This window comes from Rosa chinensis, chromosome 7, assembly GCF_002994745.2.
Source record: "Rosa chinensis cultivar Old Blush chromosome 7, RchiOBHm-V2, whole genome shotgun sequence".
NCBI classification, from domain to species: domain Eukaryota; kingdom Viridiplantae; phylum Streptophyta; class Magnoliopsida; order Rosales; family Rosaceae; genus Rosa; species Rosa chinensis.
In genome coordinates this window covers 67260656-67281807 of record NC_037094.1, presented here as the reverse complement: position 1 = coordinate 67281807, position 21152 = coordinate 67260656, and the positions used below count along the sequence as shown (strand labels likewise).

The 21152-nt window shown below is 37.0% G+C and overlaps 2 long non-coding RNA genes across 2 annotated transcripts; both read left to right on the top strand.

Annotated features, from left to right (window-relative positions):
- The first annotated feature begins 8332 nt into the window (after positions 1-8332).
- LOC121050539 lies at positions 8333-8919 on the top strand. The gene is made up of 3 exons (XR_005803295.1): positions 8333-8415; positions 8654-8754; positions 8860-8919. It is a non-coding gene; the product is annotated as an uncharacterized LOC121050539 (long non-coding RNA).
- A 2766-nt stretch (positions 8920-11685) lies between these two features.
- Positions 11686-12732, top strand: LOC112180072. Its single transcript, XR_002928044.2, has 2 exons — positions 11686-11836; positions 12537-12732. It is a non-coding gene; the product is annotated as an uncharacterized LOC112180072 (long non-coding RNA).
- The last annotated feature ends 8420 nt before the right edge of the window (positions 12733-21152 follow it).

The following is a 21152-nucleotide window of genomic DNA, read 5'->3' as shown; positions in this document are numbered from 1 at the left end:
AAAAGTAGCTGTATTGACTTGAATATCTCACCAGGTCTTGAATAAGTTCATACATGACTGCAAAACATGTTAATAAAATTCATAAAAAATTTACATGTATGTCATTGTATTCACTTCAAAGTGAAGCAAAAGAGAACAATTCACTTCAAAGCCCCACTTTCTCGATTAAACATCTGTACTTCAACCACTGAGATCGATCACTATTCCCTTGTACTCAAGTGGAGATGACAATGACCAAATAATTAAAGTCATGTAAAACCAGTTAGCAAAATTAAGCAAAACCTAACCTGCATGTCATTGAACTTGATGTCATTAGCAGTAGCTCCAGTAAGATCATGTTTGCTAGAACACGAGGTAAATTCTACTTGATGAACAAGACATTAGTCCTCCCTCTAGTTTCATGATGTTCACACGATCAAGCTCCTGAGAATCATGATTTCTCATGTCACAAACCCAAAACTTTATCATTTAAGAGCGTCTAATTCCTTACTCGCCCTACATGATTACATGCAATTAAAGGTATTAAAAAGAACTGTTCTCAAAATCAATCAAATCCAAAACTTCACAAGACAATGGTCCAGATCAACAGCAGTCAAGTCGACTGAAACAGTCAAAGACACCAAACAAAACAATTTAAAAAAAAAAAATCAAAGACAAATGTTCTTTTTTTTTTTTTTTTTTTTAGAATAATCAGAGAGTAGAGACAATCTTCAAGATCATACATGATGGTAAATCTTCAAACATTGGCCGACGCAACTGCTACTACTTATAAAAATTCGTTGGACCCTTTCAAAAATAAAAAAATAAAAAATCGTTGGAAGTGCCAAGTTGGCAAAACTGAAGAGTACTGGGGACCTAAATTGCAGGACTTTCCCATTTTAATGTGTCCAGTGATTTTCATTTGGACCATGTTTGTGATGTATTAACTCTTTAATTTTAATTGTAAAAATACAAATCCTTTTTCTTTCTTTTTTGAAAATAAGGGCTGGTGCAGCTGCCCTCAAGCTTTCATTAATGAAACTGCTGAACACAATTGTTTGGGGGGGGGGGGGGGACGTGAAGCCTAAACCCCGATGTTGGTTCCATCATGAGTATGAAAGTATGTGCAAATTTGTGTGATGTTACCTACTCCCAAGATTAGGAGGTCAAGTTTTAGTAAAGGGGAAAAGTAAGAGTATCGTACCCAAGGGATTGAGTAACTCAACCCTAACTAGATTACCGCAAAAATAAAACCTAGAAAACACATGTGAGTCTATCTTTTTACAAATTAATAGTCTCGGCCCTTTGGAAGCCAACACTATCAATAATGATATTTACAATAGTAAAGTGGTGAATCGGTTTTGTTGATTTTAATTTCTATAAAGTAAAATAAGTTGCACAAAAATAAACTAAGCTAATAAAAATAAAATAAAATAGAGACTTTGATCAATGAGATAAATAGGAGCATAGATTTTTGCACCTAGCCTCCCTCATGCATATAATGTAACCCATTTTCAAATAACAACATGCTTTGATAAATTCCCCCTCGGTTTTCTCTAGAGAAACCGAGATACCAACTAATCATGCAACCTAACCATGTTGCTAGAGCAAACCTAGATCACACAACCTTAGTCCTATTTACATTCGCTAAAACATAAAAGGGCTTTGATGTCTTAAAACCTAAGGCCTCTCGCCTCTTAAACTCATGGCACCAAGCATTAATTTTAAGGTAAGGACCCAAGCAATCTAGTTCTTCCCATAAGAATAAGCTAGACCACCACCCTATTAGCTACACATGCTTCTCGGTTACAAAAGATTGTCAAGCTTAAGTTTCCGATTTCATTAATTCCTACAACATGCTTCTAGGTGACAAATCCAAAAACACATGTAAGAAAGCATTAAAGTAAAGTAGCTAAAGGATTCAAAACATGCATTTTCATCAAAAACATGGCATCACACTATTTTATACATGAGTTTGGCTAGGGCTAAGGCCTAGCCCCAAATTTATTCTACTCACAACCCATAGTTACATAAATCAAACCCATAAACATAATAACATCAAGCAAAAGAGAGGAAGAGTAGAGAAAGCGGTTGGTTACAAAACTAGCTCCCCTTGATGCAAAACTAGTGAGAGATGTTTCAAAGTATGGAAATTTCGGTTTTCTCAAACCCAAATTGCCATACAAATCCACAAAACTCTTAGAAGCTATGAAGAACAAGGCTTGTATATATGGAAACTAAGGTGTGATTGATCAAAGATGTAAAGGATCTTTGGTTTTTGGTAAAAACCCAAGACACTTTACACTTTTCTCTACACAAAAGCTAAACTAAATTACCTAAAAGATGAAGAATTATGGAAAATGGAGAGGAAATGGAGAGAGAAAGGAGATGAAATGGGTGAAGGAATACATCAAAAATGTCCAAAGTGAGGGGAGGGTGCTTTTATAGGCCAAAAGTGATGAATGGAGGGTGGAGATAAAAGGAAATGAAGGGCTAGATGTGGTTGACAAATGTGTAAGCACAAAATGTGGATCTAGTTTTAATTCCACATAGAAATGACCTAGAAAGCCCATAGATATTTTGATGGAGAAGAAAAAATAAAGGTAGAAGGGTCATTGTGTTAGGAAACAAGGTAATAAATATGAGACAAAAGTGTAAGGTGTAAGAATTGGATCACTTGTCATCTTTCAACTTTTGAATTTCAAAATAACCTAGACCTAAAGTTTTCCCACCTAAAGTCTTTAACCCTAATCAGCTCTTTCTTGTCCTCTACCAATGTTCTTGGCTAGCCAACTCAGCCAGAAAAGTCCGGAATCTGGCATTGACCACCGTTGACCTATTTCTTTGTCCGTTTGTGCATTTTCCTCCTTTCTTCCTTCAATTGAATCTCCACCGAAGGTTCCGAATTGGCCTTTTGACTTCTTCATAACAAATGTTCCTCCATGAGTGTAGATAATCCAGGTAAAATTTCAGAGCTTAGTTAGTAGTGGTGTGGCCGGAAATGCTGCCGGAATCCATACAGGTTCGGTTTTGCAGTTTTTGTCTTTCTCATTTAGGGCTTCTGGGTGACGTACACAATATCGAACTCTGAGAGTAACATCTGCCACCTTGCTGTACTACCCGTGAGGGCTGGCTTTTCAAAGAGAGACTTCAGCGCGCACTGACAGCACAGCTACGTGCTGGCACTCAATTAGTAGCGCTGGCACATCACTCGGCTCCTCGGCTCACTTCGGTTGCAAAGACTTTCTCCTTAGGCGTATGTCTCAGCAACACAAAACGAGGGTTTCGCTCGTTATAGGACTTGACCAAACATCTCACGACACGAGCTGACGACAGCCATGTAGTACCTGTATGAAAGTAAGTACCATCCAGTTAAGGACAGGTTTTGTTGTTCATATGTCAAGGGCTGGTAAGGTTTTGCGCGTTGTATCGAATTAAACCACATGCTCCACCGCTTGTGCAGGCCCCCGTCAATTCCTTTGAGTTTCGGTCTTGCGACCGTACTCCCCAGGCGGAGTGTTTCACGCGTTAGCTGGGCCCCTGATCCTCATAGACCAAGGGCGAACACTCATTGTTTACGGCATGGACTACCAGGGTATCTAATCCTGTTCGCTCCCCATGCTTTCGCACTCCAGCGTCGGTAGGGACCCATGATGACAAGGAAAAATACTACAAGAAGAGCCCGTCAACCCTGAGACGTCGCTCCTCGTTGTGAGCATCTCTGACAAACACCCAAAGAGAACTGTTTGTATCGGAGCCCAATTCTCCTCCGAGATAGCGGCTGAACTCACCCAGTTTCTCAAGGAGAATGCCGCAGTCTTTGCATGGTCGTACGCCGACATGCCAGGAATCTCTCCTGATATAATTCAACATAAGCTCAGCATCAAGTCATCCTTTTACCTCGTCAAGCAGAAGCGACGGGCATTTGACGAAGAAAGATATCGGGCCATCAGGGAAAAGGTTACCAAGTTGCGAGACATAGACTTCATTCGTCAGGTTCATTATCCACAATGGATCTCCAATGTGGTAATGGTAAAGAAACCTAACCGGAAGTGTCGGATGTGTGTCGACTTCAAAGGATTGAATAAGGCATGCCCCAAGGATAGCTTTCCGCTTCCTCGCATTGACCAATTAGTTGACGCGACTGCAGGACATGAACTACTCAGTATGATGGATGCCTTTTTTGGGTACAGCCAGATAAAGATGCACCCCGGCGACCAGGAATGACAACGTTCACCACCGACAAGGGTTTATATTGCTACAATGTCATGCCCTTTGGCCTCAAGAATGCCGGAGCCACATACCAACGGTTGATGAACGTAATGTTTACGGAGCACTTGGGTAAGATCATTGAGGTATATGTCGACGACATGCTGTCAAAAGCGTAAAAGCCAGCGGTCATGTGGCCAACCTTTGCATCATCTTTGCCATATTGCTGGCATATGGGATGCGCCTGAATCCGGAAAAATGCTTCTTTGGTGTAACCGCTAGCAAGTTCCTGGGATATATAGTCAGTGGGTGGGGAATAGAGGCTAACCCCAACAAAGTGCAAGCAGTCATCAACATGAAATCTCCGGATAAAAAAGTTGAGGTACAAAGTCTGCAGGGAAAGTTAACGACTCTTTCCCGGTTCATTTCCAGGCTAACCGACAAATGCCTACCCTTCTTCAAGGCAATGAAGCAATCCCATTGCAAAGTGGTAGATTGGACTCCTAATTGTGAAGTGGTGTTTCAGAGCCTCAAGGAATACTTGGCCTCCGTTCCTCTACTCTCAACTCCGATACCAAGCGAAATACTATACATCTACCTAGCAGTGTCTAAATCCTCCATCAGCTGCACGATTGTCCGCAGGGAGGCAACAGAAGAATTGCCGGTATTCTACGCCAGCAGAGGAATGAATGGAGCAGAAACAAGGTACCTGCCACTTGAGCAACTTGCACTAACACTCATAATGGTCGCCAGGAGGTTGCGTCAATATTTCCAAGCACATACAATCCATGTTCTCACAATTCAACTGCTAAAGCAAGTTCTCCAAAGTCCGGAATAATCAGGACGCCTTAGCAAATGGGCAATAGAATTCAGCGAGTTCGACATCAAGTACAAGCCAAGAACAGCCATCAGGGGACAAGCTATTGCTGAATTCAAAGCAGAGTTAATGGAACCACAGCCGGAACATACCACCGATGTAATGTCGGAGGACAGCATTCAGCACCCTGAAGCCACACAGGCGAAGACACAATCGCAGTGGGATCTCTATCTAGACAGTTCAGCGTGCTCCAAGGCTTGCGGCGCCGGTATAATCCTCACAGGGCCAGGGGGACTTAACGTAGAGTACCCCTAAAGTTCAACTTTAAGGCCTCCAATAATATGGCGGAGTACGAGGCACTTATCGCAAGGTTATTATTGGCCATCGATTGTGGAGCAGAAAATGTCAACATCTTCAGTGACTCACAGTTGCTGGTAAATCAGGTCAACGACATTTTTTAGGTCAAATACAAAAAACTGGTGGCATACCTAGGGTACGCCAAGACACTGCTCGGCAAGTTCAGTTTATTCAACATCATGCAAATACCCCAACAAAAGAATGCAAAAGCCGATTCCCTGGCACGACTGGCAACAGCTCAACCACATCAAAGTTCTGCAGATACTAGGGTGGAGACCCTCGATAAACCTAGGATCACTAAAACTCTGGCGGAAATTTACACCATCGAAGTAAGCCCAAATTGGATGGATGAGATACTCAACTACAAACGTGACGGCACATTGCCATCCGACAAAGTTGAAGCAAGACGACTGGTACGAAGGGCAACACGACACAACATTCAAAGTGGCAAGCTCTACCGCCAAGGGTTCACACATCCCCACTTGAGATGTTTAACGCTAGAAGAGGGAAAACAAGTCCTAACAAAAATACATGCTGGAGAATGCGGCAATCACTCAGGAGCTAGATCATTAGCCAACCGCACCATGCGCCAAGGATATTTTTAGCCAACATTGGGAGATGACGCCAAAGAAACATCAAGATCATGTCACAAATGTCAGCAGTACGCAGACCTTCCACATGCACTAGTAGAGCCGTTATCCATCATTATCACTACCCACCGCCTCATGATGTCAAGCAGCTCCCCTCAACAAACAATCATCCGACCAAACGGAGGTCTTTCTAAGCCGGGGAGTGGGGGACTCCCTGGAGGGCCTAGTAGGGGCCCACCGAAAGGGCAAAAGCGCTCATTCAGACAAAATCCATGGTTGACGACGCACTCGCACTGCTTATGCCCGACATGTAATTGAAGGTTCCACCTTAGTTGTGGTTAACTCCCCAACCAAGAAATCCTTCCTTGATTGGGGACTTGGGGGACTTCTACATACATAGCACTTGCAGGCCATAATCAGCACTTAGACTTGACCATGTCACCTTGTCGGAATGGCTTCAAAAGTGTAACCCCTGGAAACACAGAAAGACAACCTCCACCGACAAGCCAACTCCAGGCCAAAACATGCCTTGACGCGCCGACACGCGCCACCCAAAGTTGTCTTTGCAGAAAGGACCAAAACTCAGCAATCTGAAGTGTAGCAGTACCACATCGAAAACAAGACTGAGGTAGCTCACTATGACACCTATAAAAGGTCCACTTCTCTCTCTTCATTGATTAAGCATTCAATAGCTATTTACCACTACATTTATCAATACAAGTACATCGTTTAACTGTAGTATCGGAGGAGCGAAGACCGCCAACCGCGGTCTCCCCTCTTGACGCTGTTGTATTTCTCTTGACAGATTAGAGGGATTTCGTGAACTGCACACGTATCGGAAGATTGGATCCTCATCCACGTTATCGGAAGCCAACATCATATGGCGGTATTCTGAGCATTAACAATCAGGTACCTGATCAGGTACATCTTAGTTTTCTGTAACAGTTTCTGTTGCTAATGGTTCTTGTTCTAAAGGCAATGCTACATTTATATTCTCAACTGACACAATTTCCTCAAAATTTGAGGTTAAATTCTCAAAATTTGTATTGTGAACTTTTTCACTTAGAAACTTCACTTGATGTGTTTCAAAAATTCTAGGTAAATCACTATGCCAAAAAAGCTATCAGACAACAGAGTTCAGACGACAGAATAGTCATTTTCTGTCGTCTGAGTGTTTCAGACTAAACTCAGACGACACATAAATTAAATGTGTTGTCTGAATACAATGAGAAACCATGCTTGTTTCATTTTGAAGATATGGTCAGACTCAGACGACACTTAAATGTCGTCTGAAAAGATGAAAATTTTTTTAGCAAAAGGTTTAGATTTCCCTCCAACAAGATTAATTCTTTTCCCTCCTAATTGCCCAAACCCTATGGGTGACCAGTGAATGTAAAACTATTCAGACAACAGAGCTAAGAAATTCTGTTGTTTGAATAAGGAGTGTTTGACTTTTTTTATTTGAAGTCCTTCTGTTTTGACAAAACACAAAACCTACAGCTTCGTGTTTTTCATTCCCACAAACCTCTCTGTCTAAAACTCTCTTGCGCCAACCAGAAACTCTATACCTCTCAAAAATCGGCCCTCTCTCAAATCAAATCTAATTTCTGAAACCCAGTCCTCTCTCACCCAGATTTCTCTCCTAATCTCCTTGACGAATCGATGATCGACGGCGGTTGCATGACGGGCAGCGACACATCTCTTTTCGGGTTGCCACAGAAAGTCTAGAAACCCGTAGAGCAGAGAATCGTAACCCACCCGTGTACTTTCTCTGTTTTTAGCCTCCACTGACCCTTCCAGAAGTTCCATGACTTCTAGATGTTTACCGTGCCAAATCTATAGATAAGAGAAAAGCATCGGAGGAGAAGAGGTTTTTCATCGGAGGTGATGTTTTATTGATGCTTGTAGTTTTGTGGTTTTGAATCGGTGGATTTTGTTGTGGTTGGGTTTCAATTGATCTTGGTTTTTATGTTTTGTTGAGGTAATGATTTTGGTTTCTATGTGTTTGGGTATGGTTTTGTGGTTTTCAGTGGGTGGTTTTTGTTGAGGTTTGGATTGTCAGTTTTTATAGATGTTTGGGTGTTTTGTTGTTTGAATGGTGATGATTATTTTGTTCTTATTGTGTAGGTTTTATGCAAAGGAGTATTTGGGTTGTTCTTTTGGTGTTGTTAGTTGGTTTTACTTGGTTGTGCTGCTGTGAATCAGGTGTTTAAGTTTTGTTTTCTGATTATTGATGAATCTTCTGTTCTTTAAATCGGAGGAAAACAGAAAGCAAATAAGCTCGATGAGAGTTTCTTCTATTGAGTTGGAATGACTTGGAAACAAGGAGATTGAGCGATGAGCTGCGTTTTGGAAATTAATGTTTGACAGGAAGAGGACCTGCGTTTTGGATAACTGCGTTTTGAGCCAAGGAGAAGATGAGGGATTTGGGTATAGGGTTGTGATCGATACTTAGTTTTTGGGGTAAGTTCACGTAATTTCGATTTTGATTGAAATATTGAAATTCTGGTTTTGATTTCAATATGGATTCTGTTTGATTGCTGGGTCAGTGAACAATTTTGAGAGTTGTTATACAATTTCTGCTTAAACTTTACTTTGGTGTTGAATGAATATGGTTAATGGTTCTAAATGTTTAATGAATGTCTTTGACGTTTCGGGCTGTCTAATTAATCCCCCCTATTGCGGCTTTTGTCATCTGCAGACGTGTTAGTGCAATAATGTTTGTGAGAAGTGGTTCTTCTATTTACACTGCTGGTGCTGAAGGGATGATTTGTGAAATCGATTCACTGACAGCAGCAAAGGGTAAGTTATTTAAGATTTGTGCTTTTGTGGTTTTTATTTTCTTTCATTGGAATTTAATTGGTTGTCATTTTGAATATTTTTCTTTCTTTCTTTCTTTTTCTGCAGTTTCTGTTAAGTCTGGAGTTTGTATATATTGAAGTTAGTACAGCAAATCTTGGTATTATTGCTGGTCTTGCTGCTCTAATTTTGGGATCGAAGAAGTTACCTGAATTGGGCAAGAGGTTATGAAGACTATCAAGAGTTTCTAACAGGTGGGCTTCTCTATCTGGATATGTTTTGTTGGTTTGAAACGTTCATTCCATTAATGACTTAAAATGACAGGTTAACTCATTGTAATGTTTGTTTTGCTCTTTGCTGCAGGTAGATTTTCTGATGGCCTTCTTGATTTCTTATCTGACTGGAAATTTACAGCTGCCTTCGACATTTTATATCTCTGTATTCGTAGTTTTATAGAAACTGAGGAGTTGTTTGTAGAAGTTGAATTGTGTGCAAGAGGCACAGATGTCAACACAAACTACTCTCTAACTACTTCGTATCCTTGCTTTGTATTTCAGTCAAGGGAGATTAGAGTTGCTTGGAGAGTGGAGAGCTAAAAGTGGTGTTTTCTTGATTGGCTAGACAAATTTGTCATTCGGCTCTGAGTTCTTTGCTTTGGTTGCACGCACTAAAAGGTAGTTTCTGTATTTTAACATAGCATTCAATATGCAACTCTTTTTAAATTTTCAGCAACTGAAATATTCAGGGCTGCCACTTGAATTATTCCTATTACTGTTCCTTTTATTTTGAGAGTTTCCATAATATCCAAGATGGTTAACCTGATATTGCATTAAATATTTTCTTCATACCTGTAAGTGTTGAGATGAATTTTTGTCAAATCTTTTAAGTCCTTTATGTATCAAAGTTGTGTTATTTCGATTTCTGCTATGATCTTGGCTAAATGTGGAATGAAGTAATTTTTACATGTGGGTGCATATAATTGATTCTTCGAATGTTATTCAGAGACATGACTAACACAAAAGCTCTAACTTAAAATGACAAAGAGTTAAAGTTCTTCTCAATTCCATGTTATTCTATTACTTTTACTTTTAATAGTCTACATGCATTTGATGTCCATGTCCAACAATCAATGAGAGATTAAAGTTATTGATAATAAAGACTTTGTGGTAAGTAGGCTACATATTAGTAATCCCGTCTTATAGAATTCCTCGGGTAGATATAGAGGTAGAACTACTAAGCTGTTATTTACCAATGAAAATGTACAAGTGAATTCTATCTAATCTGAAGGAGTTAATAAAAATGTTAAATGATGTCAAACAATTGACAGCTAATTATGCTTAAACTATCCACAATGAAAGTTGTAGATTAATTAATTTTGAGTCACAGTTTATTCATGAAAATCTGTAAACCATCTTTATACTGTTTTTTTATTTTATTTTATTTTATTATTTGAGTTATCAATTTGGTTATATTTCTACATTTACCTTTATGCTTTCGCTAAGAATTTTCTAATTTGATTCAAGGCTTCCCTCTTTACCTGTGCATATTGGTCGTATCAATTTATCCACAACAATGCTTATCAAATCGGAAAAGCAACCTTCATTGTTTACAATTGACATTTTACATCTGTCATATCAGTATACACAATAATGCATATTACTGATAGTTGACAGAGAATATGGCCTTTTGTGTATGGATCGATAGGGTCAATTGATTGTGCTAAATTTTGAGTATAAACAATTCACTTGCACATGCACAGAGAGAAAGAAATGTACAGATTAGTACATATACTTCATAATTGGCATGTAGAAGTAAACAAATGAGTAAAAGTCATTAGACTTGCATAGTTATATAGTATAATACTTTAGAATACAGGTTAACATATACAGATTAACTAGACTTGCATTATGTACAGATTAACTGAACTAACTTAGCAGTATCACTATGGAAATCCCAGTTGTCTATATACATGTATAGATTAAAGCACTGTATTAATTTCCCATGCTCTTGCAGAGATAACTAGATCTTTAGGTGGGTAAGAAGACTTCACAGATTGGTTGGAGCTAATTTCAATTTCACATTGGTTGACTTACTAACAAATCAATTATAAGCACCATTTGATTGTTCTTTTTCTTCAAGCAGTGAACAACTGAATAGTAACCATTTATCTGTAATTGTACTTCTCCCAATTGTTCACATCAATAGAGCTTTTCATACAAAATTATTAACAACAACAAATCCCGCAGCATCGCGCGGGGACTTTTGCTAGTATTATACATACATCTAAAGCCGAATCACTTTTGCTAGTAACCATTTGGTCTTGCTATTAGAAAAGCTTTAGTTGGTATAACTTTGATATAATTTGATATAATTGCAATATGACATAAAGTAGAGCAGAGTTAGGAGTGTAGTTTGATGCAGACTAGATTGTTCAATATTTTATAGTAACTGAGAAGGTGGTTGGAAAGATGAAATTGAACAACAAGGTGCCTACCTTTGTGTATGATTTGAATGATTTGGGCAAACAGTGTGTTCAAAAAGTGTGTGAGATATAATTTAACAGCCAAGTGATTTTAGTTTTTGTATTATGCATAGTAGACAATATGTGAAATGTTATGATTTAGGCCTTTAGGGAAACACAGGAAAAACAGCTTTCAATCCATGCTTTTCTTCAACTTTGCTCTCTGATTCGGTGTTCTATTATATACATTATCAGAAAATGTTAGTTTCTTATAAGCTTTCAGATAGAGGAGCAAATAGATCGGTTTAACTGCATTTAAGTTTGGTCAGATGAATATAGTTTGTTTTTTCTTCTCTTGAATCATATTCTGATATACCTTCATGATTTCCATAGTGAATAGGCATGAGAAATATGTGTGGAGAAAAATGTGTTTACCTTTTTCACTCACAACCTGCATCAGTAAACCTAAAGTAACATATTTATTCTCTCCCTTTGTAAATTTCTAATGGATTTTCTGTTTTCTTACAGCAAAGATATTCTCTGCACACCATCAAAAAAAAAAAAAAAAGGCCAAAACAGAATTTCAAGGAGGCTACCTGAAACTAATCGATTTAAGTCTTGAGGGTAAGTAAAACTCTCAAAACAGTATTACATATACTTTTCATGTTTTTCACAGTTTAATACTCCTTCATTATTGGTATTGGTATTGGTTTTGTTATTACTTGTATTACTATCATTACTATTATTAAGCAAAAGAAGTATTAATTTTGAGGTCTTCAGTGTAATTTCATTCATGCTTGAGATTTTTTTTATAATTTTCTGATTTTTTGTTTTTATTACTGAATGAAGTAACAGAGGAGAAGCATGAGTTTGTTGGATTTTTATCTGTTGATAAAGATTAATTTTTGATGTGTGCTTCTTCTTCCACACATATTATTATGTAACTTATCCTTGGAATTATTTTAATAGTGAAAGTGCCTATGAGTTAGGACTTGCTTAAAGTGTTTAAGAAATGTTGCAAACAGAAGCGGCAAATTGTTTAGAATGTCTTGATTTTGCATGACACACAGTAAGCAAGTATATAATTGTTAATCTGCTCAGATATTCCATTTGATTTTGAATGTTTGAGATGACCTTTGAAAGCATTTTATCTAGATTTTTTTAACTTATCTTTCAGTTTTCTGTTTTCATTGTAGTAACATAACACTGTTGCCTTTTTTCTCAGCTATTATATATCTCTATTTAAACAGTTGTTTTTATGATTTATTCTTCAATTATACAGTTTTGCATTTCTTGGATTGATTAGTTTGAGGTCAATTTGCAGCTTGAGAAAAGAGTGAACAAGGTCGAGCAGTATTACTTGGGGAAAGGCAGTCTGCAACCAACCACTTCGAAGGAGAAAGACAGAGATAAGCATTTTAATGCAATTAAGAAGCAGCAGCAAGATGCATCACGTGGGGAAGCCGCTGCTGCAAAGAGGATGCGAGATCTGTTGAATTAGTTTTCCGCAATCTTCAAACGGGTATGCACTAACCTCATGATAGGCACTGGCAATGGATCAACATACTTGGGTATCTGATGATGGAGATATTTGCTTTACATGCCAGGGTTCTATTAACATAAATGATTGTTTTGTAATGTAAATGAGTGTTTTATATGTTTGTTAATTATGCTTTCTCTATAATATTGTTGAATATTTTGATTTTTAAAAATCAACATCTAAAGTTATTTCCTAGAGAAGGGGGAAACTGAGATGATGAAGTGTTGGGAACAAACTCAAATATGGATGGTGAAATTAAAATGCTATATGCTGTTATCAAGTCCAAAGGATAATGCCAATTTTTCGATGTTAATCTTATTCCAAGGAATAAAAAGCAGCTGTTTATATATTTTTCAAAGCTATAGACTGTAATAATTTGATATTATTACATAATATCAAGGTTGATATTCTGCGATCAGTTGTTCATGTTTATCTCTACAATCACAAGCTAAAGAGGACAATGTTGATTGTCACTTATAGATTATCTCTTAGATGGATATTAAGTTTCACAAAACACAGAGCCAAGGAGCTTATATAATGATGGAATTTTCTCTTGCTGCTAGAAAACTGTGTTCCTTCATATAATGGTTTAATTTTAATTTTTAATTTTTTAATATCTAATATTACTATTGCTGCCTTTATCGGTGAGGGTTACAAACTACATATGCCAGTAGACTTTATCTATTTTCATGGTTTACTTTGTATAAGGCTTCGCTTTACTTCTTTGATTTGATGCTTTGCTGCTTCAAAAGTGATGAAAGTATTTGCCCTTGGTTAATCAACAGAAGTTCACTATAGTGTGTGAGAGTTTTTCTGGGTTGTATGTGTATCCCATTTGTTGTTAATTTGTTGATTTATTTGGAAAGAACCTTTCTTATTGGAAAAGCTGTTCTGGGATTGTAGTAGATTGTGATTAGCTCCAACTTGCAGGGATAAAGTGTGAAAGATGTTTCACCATTTGTGATATTTGTATTCGTGCTTAGATTACGATCATTAGGTATCGTGAGTTCTTTCTGCCATTTCTTTATCTCAGTAATATGTAGCTGTAAATCAGAGAGAACTGTCTTTTTAAAAAAGCTTTACTATGTTCTACTTTATTTTGACATTACAACATTTGTTGACTTTTAATCTGATTACCAACATCATCTTTTGCAGGAAATTGAAGCAAATGAGAAGCATTGATATCAACACCAATTTGAGGATGCTATTAGTAACATAGGTGCATTCTCTCCCCCAGTATTTGGTTGTTGTTACTCTGCATTTCTTTTCCTTTTTGTACTCATCAAGTGTTCTATAGCTGGATCAGAACTTTATGTTTTTATCAAACTATCAGTTTATTACGTATAAAATTCATGAAAAAAGAACCAAACCCGCAGCAACGCGCGGATGCTTTTTCTAGTATATATATAAATATCAACTCCTTCCAATTCTGATTACTGTTGTGAAACATATCCATTCACATTAACTTGTATTTTTTTTAATACTTGCAGTGGGAAAGGAAAGCAAATCACTTCTACACACAAAAAGACATTGATCAGGTCCCGGCCGAGTGGGCAAAGTATGTCAGCCAATTTTAACAAAGCTAGTGTGTCGAGAAGATTCTAATTTTGGACATGCATCATCTATAACCCATATTAACTAGTTATGCAGTTGGTCTAAGTATCTATTTTTGGCCTGCAAGTACAGTTTATGATCAGTAGTATGAGATATCAGTGTTTTTTGGGTTACATTTGTTGATCATGCCAACTGCTATGGGTTATTGAACTGATGTTTATTAAGTTTAGCTCCATGATGGATGTATGTATAGCTGCAGGAACAGATTGATCAAATATTGGTATTTTTGTGAATGGATTTCATATTTGATGAATGCATTGTGTTGTTCCCAGATTTACATGATTATGGCACAACAGGGATACGAGTATGACATCTGGAATAGAAAGCAACAACAAAATGATGTTGTTGGACGCGTCAAAGAACAACAGAAACAAGAAAAAATGTGTTCATATTTGGACACTCAAACAACAGATAATTGTCGTCTTCATGTCAAAACAAAGACAGAGTCGAAAATGAAACAACATTTAACTGTCGCTCAAATTAGCTTCAAGCAACAAATAATTGTCCTGTCTGTGCTCTTCAACCTTCAGTTAATTGTTGTAGAGTATAAACCACAACAATAGATAAATGTAACCTTAACAACTTTTAAACCACACTTAATTGTAATTCCAAGTTATATGCCACAACAGATAACTATTACTATAAGTTAATAAAAACCACAGATAACTGTTATTTGTATTCTCTTTAAACGTCATTTAACTGTCATCTGTGACTAAACTCAAACGGTAAATAAATGTAGTATTAACTAAGTTCAATGTACACTTATCTGTGACTATAATGCATATAAAACAACATATAAATGTTATCGTAGGCGACTAAAGACGATAGATAATTGTATTTTAAACTGAATAAGAATGACAGTTAACTGTTATTGAACTGGAATAAAACAACACTTAACTGTTATTATAAGTCCATTCAGACCACAGAAATTATAAGGAACTGTTATTTGTTTCTAGTTCACACAACATTTATCTGTCGTTTGAATTCACTAGCCTCATATCTCGATTTCATCAGACAACAGAAGACCTAACAAATTTCTGTCGTCTGATAAATAAGACGACAGAGGAAATCTGTCGTCTGATGCCCCAAGAGACGGCACCGTACTAGACAACAGAAATTTTTTTAATCAGATGACAGATCTCCTCTGTCGTCTGATTGCTTTTCTGGCATAGTGAATGATGAGCAGAATATAATTTATACCCTTTAGATTTATCTGGATAACCTATAAAATAGCAACTAACAGTTTTGGGGTCAAGTTTATTCAAGCTGGGATTATAAATCCTAGCTTCTGCATGGCATCCCCAAACATGGCAGTGATGTAGACTAGGTTTCCTGCCACACCAAAGCTCAAAAGCAGTCTTTTCTATAGCTTTGCTAGGTGTCCTATTGCAAATATAATTTGCAGTTTTTAAAGCCTCACCCCATAGAAATTTAGGCAAACCAGTTGTACACATCATGCATCTAACCATGTTCAAAAGTGTCCTATTCTTTCTCTCTGCAACACCATTTTGTTGTGGATTATAGGGTGTTGTGTATTGAGCTTTAATTCCATTGTCTTGCAAAAACAAGGCAATTGGATCCTTTTGTTGGCCGGATTTAGTGTACTTGCCATAAAACTCACCACCTCTATCTGATCTCACTGTTTTAATTTTCTTTTCTAGTTGATTTTCTACCTCAGACTTAAATATTTGAAAGGCTTTCAATGCTTGTGCCTTTTTCGAAAGTAGATAAACATAACTGTATCTAGAAAAATCATCAATAAATGTTATAAAATACACATTCCCACAGATAGTTTGATGCCTAAATGGACCACATATATCAGTGTGTATGAGTTCTAGTAAACTTTGGCTTCTATATGCAGTCTTCTTTCTTATATTGGTTATGTTTCCCTTAAAGCATTCCACACAGTTTGTTAGATCAGTAAAATCAAGTTCACTTAGGATTTTGTTTTTCACCAAAATTTTCTGTCTCTCTTTTGAAACATGGCCGAGTCTTCTATGCCACTGCAGCTGTTGAACTCTTAGTTATGGCTTTTGTGGGCTTCAACTTGTTCTGGACCTTTTTCTTTTTAGGCTTCTCTATGAGATTTATGGTTGTAGCGGGTTCCTTTTCTTCCTTGATCCTAGCTTCTTCATCTACACAGATGGATATAAGTTCATCTAGAGTCCAATTTCCCCTTTGAGAATTGTAACAGGCCGGTTCTAAGATGACTAAAACTATTAGGTAGGGAATGCAGCGCATAATGCACTACTTGTTCATCCCTAACTCCCATCATGAGCTCCCTGAGTCTGCCATTTATATTGATCATCTTCATGATATGCTCTCTAACTCCCCCTGAACCTGTGTACTTCAAATCATGAAACTCCTTGGTTAACCTAGCTGCTTCTGCCTTTTCACTTTCTTTAAACTTAGCAGCTATAAGTTCCAAAAAATCTTATGCTAGCTCAGGCTCCTCTATACTTCCCCTGACAGTCTTAGACATAAATGTACGGATAAGATTTTTAGCCATCCTATTGGATCTATGCCACTTCTTATAAAGATCAGTTTCTTTCTTGGTACTCTTATCAGTCAACTCTGCAGGCTTATCCTCAGTAAAGCAATAGTCTATGTTCTCATGCATTCCCATATAATTTTCTACAAAGTCTAGCCAAGCTCTATAGTTGGTTCTAGTTAGCATCAAGACACTGTTCAAATTCATGTAGGAGTTACCTAAGGAGCAAAATAAAATTCATGTGAGTTCTCAATTTGTAAAGAAAATAACTTTAAGTTTTCTGTGTTTTATTAAGCTGTAAGCAACCAAAACAAGAACAATCCAATACAAGATCATGCAGAAAACTTAATCAATCCATACTTGCATTCATATCAGTCCACACATAAAACAATATTAAGCATCACTTTTGAGCAGAAGCATAATATTCCGGAGTTCTTTTTCAATATGCCATGTTTAACAAAAATAAGTTATCCAAATAAATTTATCCACATCTTTAGACAGAAGAAAAATTTCTAAGTATCCAAATATATTTCCGTTAAGCATGCATATTGCTGTCTTGCATTCTAAAACCACACTCGACCACTTCTTTGGAAGATAAACAAAAGCATAGTCTTAAAACACAAGACACAACTTGAGTTTTGTTATACCATATGCTTTCTGCCAACATCAATGAAGAATGCTTTATGCACCATGTTCACTTATGCCAACAGAAAACCACAAAACTCATGAGCTTTTCACTTTATATTCTACCCAAATCATTATCTTTATAATAAAATTAAGCTCTTGCATCTGTCAATTTCTACAATGTGTAAAGCTTTTGGGAGATCCTAATTCTTCATAGATTGTTACACAATCACAAATACAATACCATATAAGCAATCAATTCATCATGCATATTCAAGCACAACCAAAGTTGTTTTGATTCCAAGAAACCACAGAACAATCAAGAAATTGTAAATTTCATCCAGTCACCATCTACTCTAGCCTAATGCACGCTGGGAATGCAACTAGGGTTCTTGAGCACAATCAAAAACTTAATTATCATGCTATAAATCGAAAACAATTTTACAGAAAACCTGATTTTGCTTTTTCCCCAATTTGTTGCAAAAAATCTCAGCGGAAGCATGAATTCGATATCCAAATGTAGCAATCAACTCTATTGGCTTCTTGATTCACAGCAGTTGGGGTTTTGAATCCCTTCCCGAGATGAAAACATCTTGAGCGTTTCCGAATCCAGTCCCAAACCTTCATCTTGATCAAAACTAACCGTTGTAATACAACGGTCACCTGTTCTTCATGTTTTGGTCAGGTTTGGGCTTGGATAGTCCGCGTGCTTCTGACTGGGCCTAGAGTTGTTAACCTTTCCCGTAAAGCATAGAAATTTTTTTTTTGTTTGGTTGTTTTACAAAACCCTTAAATTGATTTTCATGTCAAGCAAAACTAAAACATATTTGTGAGCCTATGCTCTGATACCAATTGTAAAACCATCTATTCATGCTCGCAATTTGTGCACAAAACTTGACAACGATCACAACAAGACCAAAAACTTACCTTCTGCAATCACAGACATGGGTTCCATCTTCTGCAGCTGCAAAACTCGATCACTAGAATGTGGCCTTTTGTTACTTACCAACTTGCTTCTCAATGGACAAAACTGATGCAATAAATGTGGTGGCAACAGGGACCAATTCAACCATATATATAGGAGACTTAAACCTCAAGAAGCTTTCCATCAAAGCATTCCTTATAGGATTAGGTTTCCTAGTTAGATTCTTAATGTAACACATCATTGTAGTCTTTCTTGCAGACCAAGAATTGGATTACTTACCTTAATGAATTGATATACTCTTCTTTCTTGCAGACCAAAAATACAAAAAAAAAAAAAGGCTTATGCAAATAGGGATTTGATGAATTTTCGTGGGTGCTTTGGATCTTTAATACATAATGTTGGTAAATATGTTAGTCTAATTGCTATATTTATAAGAAAATCAAGAAACATTTATGCAGATAAATCTAACCAAATTAAAACCGATAAAAGTTAGAAAAACCTTAAATAATATGGTCGAGTCTAGAACTTGGTTCTATGTCCTTAAGACCAAATTGCCTCCTCATTCGGTGCTTAAAGGATTTTAATGGCAAACGTCTCCCAGGATACAACGACCTTCTTCTTGTGGTAGTAGCACTTCAAACCTCAAGAACAGCACACTAAGATTGTGTATGAACTCTCTCTAAGAAAAGACTCAATTGGTTTTCATGACACTAGGAAAATTCATATGTAAAAGAAGAGGAGGAAGATGAATTCAAGAAGTTATTTTCAGAATATGGTGTAGCAACTAGCAAGTGTTTTATAGATGTAAGGTGACTTTTGGAGAAGAGATGACTTTTCACTAAAAGTTATCTTTTGTGATCAGCCATGACTTCTCATTGCATAGTCATTTACGAATATTCAACTTCACACCTTTTCACTAATTATTCATCCACAAATTATGGAAAATAAAATACTTAATATTAAATTTTCCAACAATCCCCCACATGGATGAAATAATTATTTTAGAAAGGAAAATTTTTAAAAGACGACGCGCGCGGACATATGAGAGAGTTCGGTTGAAAGGATACCGCATCGGGATAGGTAGCTTTTGGCCTTGAACCTTCCGTAGTGAAATACCATCGGATTTACTAGCTAATTAGTGAACGTGATGTCTTGAACTATTCAGCCATTTATGTAAACCAAGACAATAGTATTCACACAATATCTCTTCATACACATCTAGTTCTACGGTTATGTCCTTCCGGCCATGGACAATACCCGGTATTCATGAGTGCTTTAGAGAATTCAGCCTTCAAAATTCTCATAGAAACGGCCTCATTTCACACTCATATAGGTGGCTTCCTATGAAGAGTATCCTTCTATACCCCACTCGAAAATTCAAGTTATAGGAACCATTAAAAGCAAACCTTACCCTAACTCATTATGCATTGTTTCATCATCATAGGACATGGGAATGAGATTTTATCTCCACAATGCTACTTCAAAATCATCCACCATTTAGTTGTCCCTTTGAACCTAGATCTTGGGATCTCCAATCAACTAGGTTGGGTATCCATGATGGCGACTTTTTGTTTTAGGCTTATATCCCATTCCTTTCGATGATCAACTTACTCTCTAGTCAAACTTCAATTCAAATAATTTGGGCCCATTTGTTTGACTATAACTTCATTCCAAATCAAATTCAATATATATATATGAACTAATTTCATTGGAGAGTAGTTGTTATAAAGTCAAGTCTTCGATTCACCAATTGATCAAGACTTACTACTTGTATTAACTAAAATTCATTTTTCCTCACACCCCCACATTTTCAGGTATACGCATAAAATCTTTTCATACCTTACAAGGTGTCTCATTTCTCTATTCTCTTCTATTATTCTCTAGAGAAAGAGTGTATTCCTTATCTTCAAGTGTACATTTACTTGTACAGATTTGGTGACAAACGACCCCCACAATTTTTCCATTATCATTGGTGTTAACTTCTTTATACAAGAAGTAGGAATCTGAATTTGCATGTCAGCACCATGATGGATCAACATGCCGGTCGATATTGCTTCATGGCATACTCACATGGTTATCTAGTTACTTCCTGTCTTAGGAAGTACTATTAAACATTTTCCATGTATTCTGTACATATGTGCATGAATTTCATGCAATCATGGATGGATTCAATAATCTTTTAAGTTGCTGCGATTAATCCATTTTATTTGAAATACAATGACAATCGATATACCCGTTTTCTATCGTTCACCTCTTGGGTCTAGAAATCTTCTTAACATTTCATAGAAGAACATTTTCAGTTAAGAACTCAAACTCATAACGTATTGTTGATGTTTTAATGCTCACATTATCGTAATCCAGTTTAACAGATCACTTCACATTGCAAACAGGCAATGTAGTTGCCGCAGTGGGTATTCATATAGAAACATGCATACTTCAACATAGCGGTTATGAGAACGAGAACACATGGCTGGCAATGGTGGTTTCTTTGTCAGATCAAAATGATATATTTGATGACATTTTAAACTATGCATGATAACCTCCTTTAATATGCATGTAGACATAAATATACACTCCCAGAACGATCTTGCAGATATCTACCTTGAAATTTCAAATCTGCGGTTATGATAGATATATATGGTTTCAATTTAAAATCTAAACGCTGCGACTTTTGGATTACCCAGTCAAATACTAGAGGTGGCATCCATTCTCTTCTATGTTCAGACAGATGCACGCATTCACATAC